The 12,961-nt window shown below is 39.5% G+C and overlaps 1 non-coding gene across 1 annotated transcript; it reads right to left on the bottom strand.

Annotated features, from left to right (window-relative positions):
* Positions 1-12,239: 12,239 nt before the first annotated feature.
* LOC127099576 (small nucleolar RNA R71) lies at positions 12,240-12,346 on the bottom strand. Its single transcript, XR_007794065.1, has one exon. It is a non-coding gene; the product is annotated as a small nucleolar RNA R71 (small nucleolar RNA).
* Between the last annotated feature and the right edge of the window lie 615 nt (positions 12,347-12,961).

The following is a 12,961-nucleotide window of genomic DNA, read 5'->3' as shown; positions in this document are numbered from 1 at the left end:
CCATTGGAATGAGTACCAAAGGAACCTTCGTGCACTTCGGCCATCAACAAGTCTGCTTCGTGTCTATCCACGCATCTGAGCAAAACCATGTCGAAGTTTCTCTTGTACAATATATCACCATTCAAGTAGAAATTGCCGACTAATCTTCTTAAAGTCTTCTTATCTTTCAAAGATGCCCTAGGCGGGTAAATCTGACTTTAAAGGAAACATTTGATGTCATAATACCATGGCTTCTCGTCTTTAATCTCTTCAATAGCAAACGCATGAGCTGGCCTATCAAGACGCATCACAGACAAATTAGGAACTCCATTCCAATACTTCACTATAATCATTGATGCCAATGTTGCAAGAGCATCTGCCATCCGGTTTTCATATCGAGGGATATGATGAAACTCAACCTTTATAAAGAAAGTTGAAATCCTCCTTGCACAATCTCTATCTGGTATTAAACCGGGTTGATTTGTCGCCCATTCTCCTTTGATTTGATTCATAACCAAAGCCGAATCACCGAAGACATCCAAATACTTGATTCTGAGATTCATGGCCTCTTCAAGCCCCATAATGCAAGCTTTATATTCTGCCACGTTGTTTGTACACTTGAAAGTCAATCTAGCTGTAAATGGTAGATGAGTTCCTTGAGGAGTAATAATCACTACCCCAATGCCATTTCCATATTGATTAACAGCTCCATCAAATACCATGCCCCAACGGGAACCAGGTTCTGGCCCTTCTTCAAGCAATGGTTCATCACAATCTTTCATTTTCAAGTACAAAATCTCTTCATCAGGAAAGCCATACTGTACTGGCTGATAATCTTCAATTGGTTGGTGAGCCAAATGGTCAGCCAAGATACTACCTTTAATTGCTTTCTGAAATCGGTATTCGATATCATACTCTGATAACAACATCTGCCAATGGGCAATTCTCCCATTTAAAGCAGACTTCTCAAAAATATACTTGATTGGATCCATTTTGGATATCAACCAAGTGGTATGATTCAACATATACTGACGCAGACGCTTAGCAGCTCAAGCCAATGCGCAACAAGTTTTCTCAAGCCTAGAATACCGAGTCTCATAGTCGGTGAACTTCTTACTGAGGTAGTAAATTGAAAATTCTTTCTTTCCAGTCTCATCTTGCTAACCAAGAACACAACCCATACTCTCATCAAGCACAGTCAAATACATGATCAACGGTCTTCCTTCAACAGGTGGAGACAAAATCGGAGGTTCAAGCAAATATTCCTTGATACTGTCAAAAGCTTTCTGGTAGTCTTCGGTCCAATCACAATACTGATCTTTCCGAAGAAGCTTGAATATAGGCGCACATTGTGCAGTCATGTGGGAAATGAATCTGGAAATATAATTCAAGCGGCCAAGAAAACCTCTGACTTGCTTATCAGTTTTGGGCGCGGGCATCTCTTGTATTTCTTTGACCTTGGCAGGATCAACTTCAATACCCTTCTGGCTGACAATAAATCCCAACAACTTACCAGAACGAACACCAAAAGTACAATTATTGGGATTCAAGTGGAGTTTATATTTGCTCAAATGCTGGAATATTTTCAACAAATGCTCAACATGTTCCTCTTCATCAATTGATTTAGCAATCATGTCATCGACATAAACTTCGATCTCTTTGTGCATCATGTCATGAAAAAAAATAGTCATTGCTCTCTATTAAGTTGCACTAGCATTCTTTAGACCGAAAGGCATCACTCTATAACAGAATGTTCCCCAAGGTGTAATGAATATGGTCTTCTCCATATCTTCGGGTGCCATCTTGATCTAATTATATCCGGAAAATCTATCCATAAACGAAAAGACTTTGAATTTAGCAGTATTGTCTACCAACATATCAATGTGTGGCAGAGGGAAATCGTCTTTCAGACTAGCTTTATTCAAATCTCTATAGTCAACACACATGTGGACTTTTCCATCTTTCTTCGGCACATGCACAATATTGGCCACCCATTGCGGATACTCAGCGGTTATAAGAAAATCGGCATCAATCTGCTTCTGCACTTCCTCTTTGATCTTTACATCCATATCAGGATGCGTTCTTCTCAACTTCTGCTTGACTGGTGGGCATTCTGGCTTCAACGACAATCTATGCTCCACAATCTCAGAATCCTACCTAGGCATTTCTTGATAGGACCAAGCAAACACATATGAATACTCTCGAAGAAGATCAATCAACCCCTTCTTGACTTCTGGACACAATCGAGACCCAATCTTGACTTCCTTCACATTATCCTCGGAACTCAAATTGACTAACTCGACCTGCTCTTCGAATGGCTGAATGGTCTTTTCTTCTTGCTCAAGAAGACGAGATAATTCATCACTTACTTCTACATCACTTTCCTCCTCGGCCTCAAACACATGAAAATGCCCAAACAATGTTCACTTCTCCCTTAGGCATATGAGAAGGATTTTAAAACATATAAAAGAAATTACTTAGATTGATGCAAAATAACAGGAATATCAACAGTAGTCCAATTGTTGCAAGCCTTTCCATGCGTAAAAAAATTAGTGCAGTCTTCCTCTTCGTCATCCTCTAGCACAACAACTAAGTGTTGTTCATTGCCATGAATGAACCCTCCACTACGGAAGCTAAGTCGCATATCTTCAGACTTTGCAATTGATGAAACTTTCTGGAACCCCAAACCGGTTTTGCCTCTGTTGTCGGAGACCTCCACCATGCGCCCCCACTGATTGACATTGCCTTCTTCCATAATCTTTTGAGCATCTTTCAACGAGGACATAGGTGCCCCAACTCTCTTCTCAGCAACAATAGATAAGACTTGGAACGGAGTTCCAACCTCATCCTCAGCTTCCACATAAGAGAAAGATGACAAATGGCTAACCAACAACGCTTTTTCTCCACCAACAATCACTAGCTTGCCATTCTTGACAAATTTGAGCTTCTGGTGCAAAGTTGAGGTAACAGCTCCTGCCTCATGAATCCATGGCCTTCCCAACAAGCAACTGTAGGTCGGGTGGATATCCATTACTTGAAAAGTAATTTGAAAATCACTCGGACCTATTTTGACTGGAAGGTCCACTTCACCAATAACCATTTTGCGCGAACCATTAAAAGCTTTGACAATTACACCACTATACCTCATAGGCACTCCTTGGTAAGATAGCTTCGACAAAGTTGAACTTGGAAGCACATTTAGTGACGAACCGGTGTCAACAAGCTCATTTGACAAAGCATCCTCTTTGCAATTCATCGAAATGTGCAAAGCCAAATTATGATTTCTGCCCTCCTCAGGGAGTTCTTCATCATAGAAGCTAAGATTGTTGCAGGAAGTGATGTTAGCCATAATATGATCGAATTGATCCACTGTAACATCATGTTCTACAAACGCTTGCTCTAGAACTCTTTACAGTGCTTCTCTGTGTGCTTCAGAATTCATGAGCAGAGACAACATTGAGATCTTTGAGGGGGTTTGGAGTAGCTGCTCTACCACATTAAACTCGCTTCTTTTAATAAACCTAAGTACCTCATCATCATCATTGAGCTTCAAGTTGCTGGATTCACCAGACTTATCTTTTGAACAGCCAACTGGGTTTTTGTAACACCTCAAAATTTGCCCTTCTCTCTTGGGACTAGTTTAACATTTTGCATTGCATTTTTTAGGTCATTAGGCATTGCATAATTGCATATCATGTGGTTACATTGTGCAAGTCATCCTCATAAGTCTTGGTCAGAAGATAGGAGGTTGAGATTCAAGCCTGAGGGTTTATGGACTGGTCACTAAATATCTGAGGATGTGGTGATACAAATTAGGGTTTTATGATTCTCAAGGAGATTGATCTTTATCTTGGTTGAAATGATACATCATCATCATCATGGTCTTGTTATCATCCAGAAGATTCAAGAGATTGATCAGGTACCTTGAGATTAGGGTTTTGACCACTGGTCAACCCTAATCAGTTGTATTGTGCCAATCAGGGCTTGGCAAGGAGATGGGATCTACAATGGATATGGGGATCATCATGTGATTGTATTGAGCTTATGGAGGTTAGGGTATCATCCTTGAGCCATTTCACCAGAGAATTAGGGCTCAACTTGATCAGTGCACAGCCAAATTCATCTATCAATCAGAAAAGTCAAATGTGGTCAACTGTGCTTGATTTTATAGATTTGGAGGTGGGAGAGAGTTGTATATACTTCATTCATGTTGAAACAAGTTTCATTTGACATTTCAAAGATCAAGAATGAAGAAAATAAAGTCAGGAGAAAAGTTGCCAAAAATAGAAAGTGACTTGTAATGAAAGTTTCCAAAAATGGAAAGTTTTTCACCACAAAATTACATGTCCAAAAATGCTTCAAATGAAATTTTGTTCAACATGAAAGTTGTATATCTTGCTCTCACCTTTCCAAAAAGTCCAAGAACTTGAAATTCCCATGTATGGTTGACAAGTTATGGTCCAATCATTTTTCAAAAATGCCTAAATTCGAAGTGGCATAACTTTCACATGGAATGGCCAAAATGGGTGATCTTTCTTTGAGCAAACCCCATTTCACATGTATTTTCATGATGCATGGTCAAAATTCATCAAAAATACTCAAGGCAAAAAGTCATTTTTCAAGTGGTTTCTTTTGAATTTTTGGTGTGAACATGTGAATTTGAGATTTACAAGGCCTATGCATATGAAACCACTTCCAACACACTCCAAATAGCAAATATGACTTGTTGGAACTGTCATGGTACTGTTACATTGCCAATTTGAAAAGGTCATTTTTGGACTTTCACTTAAAACCACATTAACACTAATTCACTTGGATTTGCTAATTATGATTAAGAGATGGATTAAGAAGTTGGTATAAAGCCTTAACTGTAACAGAATTGCTAATCATACTCACATTCTCCAAGATTGCAACAAACTTTTTCATCAAAACCTCTCAAATTCTCTCAAAAACTTCATCACTTTTTTTCACATTTCTTCATGAATTCTTCATCATTTTGGTTGATTCTTCGTGGATCCATGCTCTACATGTGGTATTGGTGAACTGTTTTGCAAAATTCGTGGCCAAATCTTCAAGAATTCCAACTGTCCAAAGCTTGCACAACAATGGCATCTTCATGATTCTTGCACTTGGAGCTGTTTCGAGCCAAGCTGATCACTCTAATCAACTTCCACAGCTTCAGGCTTCATCTGTTTTTGGTTTTTACACGTGGAAAAGCACAAATCGTGATTTGCAATCTCCAAGAGGTAGAGTTTCGAAAATCTCCATTGCTTGAATCTTGATATGCGTTTTGTAGATCATTCAATGTAGATCAACATGCTGCTTGTAGTTTGTGATTTGGTTAAGTGTAGTGAGAGAAATCTGAGTTTGAAGTTTGGATGTGCTTTCTTTTTTCGTTCGATTTGCTTTGTGTGTTGAGAATTAGGAGAAACAAGTTACATATTCGTGATGTGCTAGTTGAGACGGTTCTTTTGATATAGAGTTTGTAGATTTTGGTTGAGATTTGTTGTTCTTCATTTTCTGGAAAAATCTGGAGTGTTCTTGCTCAAGAACACGCTGAAATACGCGTTTGATCTTTAACTCGCATGGCCTGGTTTGAATTCATGTTTGCCGCACCTTCTGGCCATTCACAGCGCGCCACTGCATCTAATTGAAACGCCGTCGTTTTGCCTAGGCGTTTAAAAATTACAGTTATGCCATTATCACATATTATTTCCATTATTTCTTATTTCTTTTTCATTTCAATTTCATTTTTGATTACATGATCTTTAAAAATTCATAGATGATTCATTTCGTGTCCAATTTTTGTGAGGTTTTTTTCATCATGCTCCTTGTAATGTGTAGAATTTAATGATGATTTTTATTATTTTTGTGCACGTGTAAAAAATTAAAATGCCTAGGGTTTGCTTGGTAGTGTCACATTTGTACATGCTTTGCCATATCTCTCATAAAATGATGATGCTTCCAAATAAATTCATGAAATTGTTTGTGCATATTCTGGACACTTTGATGGTGATTTTGATGTGTAGTTTGTAGTTTTTGGATTCCTGGATGTTGAGATATGAATTTTTGGATAGAGGTGTGACAATTTGTGTCACACCAAGCTTGATGAACTTCATGATTTCATTTGATGTGCTTAGGGATATTGAATTGAGCCAATTTTTTGCATGATTGAGCATATGTATGTTGAGATGACATGTGAATTTTTATGGATTTATTGATGGCATTTCCTATTTGATTGGAATTTTTCCCTCTGTTTGGTCATTTTGTGATTTTTTGTGACACATGTTGGCATTTGATTTGTGAAATTCTGATCATTGATTGTATGAGTGTGAAATTTGGTGGAGTGATTCTAGACACATGATAGGTCATTGTGGTTTTGATCCCATTCATTTATCATATTTCATTTATGTTTTATGATTATTGGAAGTTAATGATTGTTTGGATACCATGTGTTGGCTTGCTTGAACTTGTCTGAACTTTATGAATTTAATTTCCATACTTCCATTGATCCAAATGAGCTGAAAATTGATATGCTACTCATTGAATGTGTTATGTTTAGGTTGGAATTTTTGTGGAATTTATTGAGCTGTTTTGATATGGATTTGATTGAGATCTTTCTGTTTGGTCTTTTGAAGTTGCAAATTGCATGTTTGATGCTATTTTGTGCATAAAATGATAATGGTGATTGATATGAGCATGGGACCAATTGCATTTGTTTTTAAATTGTTTGATTGTGATTTTGGATAATTTTCACTTGCTGTTTTGAATTTTTCACCTCCTTTGGACCCTAGGCTTGGCCTAGTGGTCTTGTTTCTCACTTTTGAATTGTGTTTCAGGTTGAGATGCAAATGCCTTAAGGAGAAAAATGCAAGTCGATTGAATTGAGTTTGGTTGCTTGTTGTAAACTAACTTGTGTGTTTTGTAGGATGCTTGGTTCAATTGAGTTGATTGTGCTTTGCACATTGCATTGGTTGATTGTATATATTAAATGTTTGACTTTTGCTGTTTAATGTTGGCTTGTCTGTTTTGACTGTGTGACTGGGATATTGACTGTGCTTGATTGATTCCAGGTACCATAGTCGCTTTAGTTCTTTAAGAACTTGCTGTGCTGCTGCTTGGTTGTAAAAACCAGTTGAGGTAGACTCTCTCGTCTCCATGTAGTCTGGAAGACCTGGCTTGTTATTTAGCCAGGCAACTGTCTGAAGTCCTCCTTAAGAGGAGATGTTTGTGATTGTTTAACTTTGTCCCCAAGCAGGTAAAGACCTCTATGAGGCAATTGGCGGAACCCAAGGGATGTGCAATCCATCCCCCGCTATTCTGTTGAGTCGTCCCTCTGCTCACACCACTATGTTGATGCATTGGGACATTAACCCAAGATCTTGTACATTTGTACAGTCAAGTCAGAGTCTTGAGTGTAGAAGGGTTCCTCCATTCTGGACCCACGCTCCTTTGTCTGAAGCTCTCCCTGGCCAGGGATAAGAGCTGTGAAGTCTCATCTTCACTCACCTTTCATCTGCTTCACCCTGACTCTCAATGTCAGGGTTAAGAGCGAACACTACCCTGTACAGTTGACTTGCCTCGGCAGTCCACCCTTGTTTGAGCCTCACTTGACTGGATATAGTGTGTGCTACTTGTGAATGTTTGCTTTATTTTGATTGAGCATGTGTGCTTGCTTTTCCTGGTTAGGATTAGTTTGCTGTTGAGCAAGTTAGGATAGAAACCATAACATAGGGCAATGATGCATGATAACACTAGGCTCGAGTACAACTCCCTAGTAGTGTGTCTCCCTTTGTATCTGGTTAGAATTTTTTTCCCGTTCAGGGGAACTACGTCGCCCTGATCCTCATACCAGATGAGGTACGTAGGCAGGAGACCGTGCGAGGTCTCTCCGGGCACTTTTCTTTCTTTTTGTGTGTGTGCTTGACAGTTATAGGCTCGAGTTCCCGACTCCCTATTAACTTGTTGGTTGTTGTGTGCTTGGAAGCTGATGTAAGTCCATCGAGTGGCATTCGGGTTCCAGTGTGCGTGTGTTTGGTTCGGATGCCGATGTAAGTCCAGTGATTGGCTTTCGGGCTCCACGTTTTCCTTCTTGTGTGTGTTTTGGTTCGGATGCTGATGTAAGTCCAGTGATTGGCATTCAGGCTCCATGTTTGCCCGTTTTTGCGTGTGTTTTGTTTCGGCGTGCGTGAGCCGAACTACGGAAGCTCTGATTCTCGTTCCAGACGAGATACGTAGGCATAGGATGCGATATCCTAGCGAGCCCCCTCTCCTCTTTTCCCCCACCTGTGTTGTCTTCGATGTGTGTGTGTGATGTTTGTTTAGCAACCTTTTCTTTCTTTTAGAGCGTGGATCCCGTCGAGTACGACGGACGTGAGGGGTGCTAATACCTTCCCCTTGCGTAACCGATTCCCGATCCCATCTCTTTGGTCGCGAGACCATGCTTTTCCCAGGTTTACTTCGAGCGTTTCCTTTCCCTTTTGGGATAAATAACGCACGGTGGCGGCTCTGTGTTGTTTTGTTTTAGCCCGCCGGTTGTTTTTTCGCGGATGCGACAGTTTTCAACAGGCACTTCCACTTTCTTACTCACAACTGATTCTTCTTTATCCTTTGGGAACACCGACCCAAACACTCGACCACTGCGGGTCACCTTTGTAACATCAACAATGCTCACCACTGAATTAGTCGTAGGTAACGGGACCTCTTGACCATCCTTCATTATTGTAGCATTATACTGATACGAAACAACTTTATCAGATAAATACGGGACTGGGCCCGCTAACCATATTACCAACGGTGATACTGATCTTTGACTGTTGCTGTTACTGGAGTCATATTGAATCACCAACTTCTCAGGCTGCTTGAAGACAGGCACTATGACATTAACATCGTCATCTACATGACGGGATTGAACGATTTGGATCATGCCTTCATCCATCAGACGTTGGATGTCCTTCTTCACAACTTCGTAACCCCTCGGGTTACCACTACATACAGCACAACCATCATGGTCGTGCTCACATTCACTTACCAAAAAAACATCCTTATGCATCTGCACTAAGGACCTCCTGATAAAACGCACATCAAAAACTTTAAACTCCCCAAAACAACCATCCACCATATTCACAGAAGAGTTCCCATGAGCGGGCAACGGGTTCGCTTTCACATTCAGCGCACGGTCCTCAAAGGACACCATACCACTCTTCATCAATTTCTGAACCTCATACTTAAGCGGATAACAATTTTCAATATCATGTCCGGGTGCTCCTTGATGAAAAGCACAACGGAGCTCAGGTTTATACCACTAAGGAAGTGGTTCTAGAATCTGTGGCGGGTTTCTTGGTTGGATCAGGTTCTTGAGAACCAAGGATGGATAAAGCTCTATGTAAGACATAGGAATCGGGTCAAAAGAGAACTTCTTACTTTCAAAGTTTTGTTGCTAATGATTGTTGTTGGTATTGTTGTTATTGTAGGTGTTCGTTCGTTGTTGCGGTTGTTGTTGTTGTTGTTATCGTTGAACTGGTGTTGTTTGTTGATTAGAAAATACCGGGGTAACAGAAGATACTTGATGATTATGATGTTGACGGGATGATTGATTTCTTCTGATCTGAGGCCTCCTCTGCCTCCCACTGGAAATTGCATTTGTCTCACTGTCTTTCTTCTTACCAAAATTACTACCATACCTCTTGCTTGTTGATGCCTTATCTCTTGACAAACGTCCCTCTCAGACTCCTTCCTCAAGCCTCATCCCCATGTTTACCATTTCAGTAAAGTCACTAGGGGCACTAGAAATCATTCGTTCATAGTAAAATGAACTCAGAGTTTTCAAGAAGATCTTTGTCATTTCTTTTTCCTCCAAAGGAGGAGTGGTCTGGGCAACCAACTCTCTCCATCGCTGCGCATACTCTTTGAATGTATCTTTATCCTTCTGAGACATAGACCTCAACTGGTCTCTATCTGACGCCGATGACACTGAATTTCACCGTATTTTCGACTCCGATTTCACATGCATTTTAGTTGTTTTATTATTATTTTGTTATGTTATTACTATGTTTTTATTTGTTTTCAGGTTTTCAGTCTAATCAGAGCCGCGGTCGAGAAAAGGAGTGAAAATGAGCTAAAAAGACTAAAAATCAGCATTTTGCACTTGTGGCTCCCACTCTGGCTGGCGCCATAGGTCCAGCCATGAAGTGTCATAGTCCAACTTCCTCTTAACTGCCATGTCTCCCACTATCTCCATTTGGGCACCACACTTTACTCTTATGGCGGGCGCCATGGTGTTGTGGCGGGCGCCACAAGAAGAAAGAAATTTCCCTCCCAAATTCAAACTGAAAGGCATCCTTGTCATTTCCATTATTTTCCTTGCCTATAAATAGAGACTCGTTTTCATTTGTTTAATCATCCAAACTTAGAGCAAACTTAGTTTCAATTAAGCATATATTCAGTATTTTAAAAGTGGTAATCACTTCGCATTGGGGTGTTGCCACAATTGTATGATCGAGTCTGTAATCGAGTTTGTAATCGAGTTTGGAGCATTTTGGAAGGAAGTTAATCCTGCCGCCATTTTCATTTCTGTTTTGCACTTTATTCAACCCTCCCATTGGAGCAGGTTTTTATTACTTTACCTTTGTCTACTTTACTTTCCCGCACTGTCTTTACTTTCATTTATTTCCCACACTCGCACTACTTTTATTTATTTCTCGCACTGTCTTTACTTTCATTTATTTCCCGCACTCACATTACTTTCATTTATTTCTCGCACTCGCACTACTTTTATTTATTTCTCGCACTCGCACTACTTTCATTTATTTCTCGCACTCGCACTCGCACTACTTTCATTTATTTCTCGCACTCGCACAACTTTTATTTACTTTCCGCACTCGCACTACTTTTATTTAAATTAAAATGCACCTTTACTTTACCATGTCTAGCTAAATCTATAAAGGTTAGAATGTAAAGATCGTAATTGAACCGATAATTCGTACAATTGTTCGTAGAAACACTTAAGGGCTGTTTTGTCTTTCAACCTAAGTTTTCCCGCACTTAGTTTCTGTTGGGTAAGATCGAAAGTCGTCCAACGTCTTTTTAAACTTAGTTGTTTTTAACTATTTCAAATACAGCGAAAGCGCTTTGTTTAGTTCACTAGGAGTTTTTAACTTAAGAAGAAAAGTGATTTTAAAACTATTTTTGGACGTGTTTATAAGTTTAGAGTCTGGTTCGTGAGAACCTCTTTTGGTTAAGAAATCCAGGTCAAAATACTTTTCAACTTAGTCAAGATACTATATTTCTTAAAAATAGGTTTACTACTCTAACGCAATGCGCGCCTTTTTATAAGTGACAATAAGAGGGTTTGATTAGGGAGTACAACTCGGTTCTGAATACGCGAAAGCTACAGTTCCCGTTAAATTGGTTCTTTTCAAAGTAGGAAACACTGTCCATAAGTAGTTCTATTAGCAAGTACTTGGATTATTAATTGATTATGAGAATTACATTCGAGCCTGTCTTTATTAATTGAACTTTATTTAATACTTTACTTTTCATTGTACACTCTTAAAAACCCCTATTTCATCTACCTTAGATAAACACCATAACAATAGATAACGATAGATTGACACTTGGTCTCTGTGGATTCGACAATCTTTTATATTACTCTGATGCGTTCGTATACTTTCGAAAAGCACGCATCAAGTTTTTGGCGCCGTTGTCGGGGACCAATTTCGTCAAATTTTGTACCCTGTTGTTATATCGTTTAGACTTAGGTTATTACCCACCGGTCAATGCGAAGAACTCGCAGCACCGGAAGCTTAGTATACCCTCTGGCGGAACCTGAACGTTACGCTCGTGCACGTTTATTTTTCCATAGAATTAGGAGAGCTATGGCCGAAGATCAAAACCAAAGACCTCTTAAGGATTTCGCCCAACCATCCAACGAAGAACCTAGTTCTAGTATAGTAAACCCAACTATCCCAGCTAATAATTTCGAACTTAAACCATCCCTGTTGCAACTAGTGCAACAGAGACAATTCACGGGTCTCGTTACTGAGAACCCAAACCAACATTTAAAAATCTTTCTCCAATTAGCAGACACTTTTAAAACCAATGGAGCTTCTCCTGAGGCAATCCGTTTAAGATTATTCCCTTTTTCCCTCAGAGATAAAGCCCTATCATGGTTAGATTCCCTTCCACCCAATTCCATTATGACTTGGGATAACGTTAGAAGAGTATTCCTTGCTAGATATTTTCCCCCAAGTAAGACCTCCGTTCTTCGAAACCATATAACTAGATTTACCCAGAACCAAGGAGAATCGATGTTCGAAGCTTGGGAGAGATATAAAGAGTTGTTAAGAGCATGCCCACATCATGGTTTAGAAAATTGGTTAATCATTCAGACCTTCTATAATGGACTTCACTATAACACTAAGATGACCATCGACGCTGTCGCAGGCGGTGCACTGATGAACAAACCCAGATCAATATCCACAAAGACTCAAACAAACCCAGATCAATAACCAATATCAAAATTTATTAAGGTTATAGAAAAACTTCATGTAGAAATCCCTTTCACAGAAGCCATCACCCAAATACCTTCTGATGCAAAGTTTCTCAAAGACATCCTTACCAACAAACGTATACTAGACGATCCGAAGCCCTTGGAATGCAATTCTATTTCCGAGAATAAGTTAGCCAAAAAAGATAAAGATCCTGGAAATTTCTCCATTCCTTGTCTTTTGGGAAGTCATGTCATCGAAAAAGCTTTTCTAAACTTAGGAGCTAGTGTGAGCTTAATGCCTTTAGCAGTTTGTGAGAGGTTAAACTTAGGAGAATTACAGCCTACTAAGATGTCACTTCAGTTAGCCGATAGATCTGTTAAGTATCCGATAGGCATATTGAAATTCTGGCGTAGTCAGAATTCAGATGTTCTACTCCAAGTCATGACATCTGATCCAACATTGTAACTAATATCGCAAGACAGTTATACAAA

This window comes from Lathyrus oleraceus, chromosome 6, assembly GCF_024323335.1.
Source record: "Lathyrus oleraceus cultivar Zhongwan6 chromosome 6, CAAS_Psat_ZW6_1.0, whole genome shotgun sequence".
NCBI lineage: Eukaryota > Viridiplantae > Streptophyta > Magnoliopsida > Fabales > Fabaceae > Lathyrus > Lathyrus oleraceus.
Note: the sequence above shows the minus strand (reverse complement) of the source record. Positions and strands in the feature narration are given on the sequence as shown.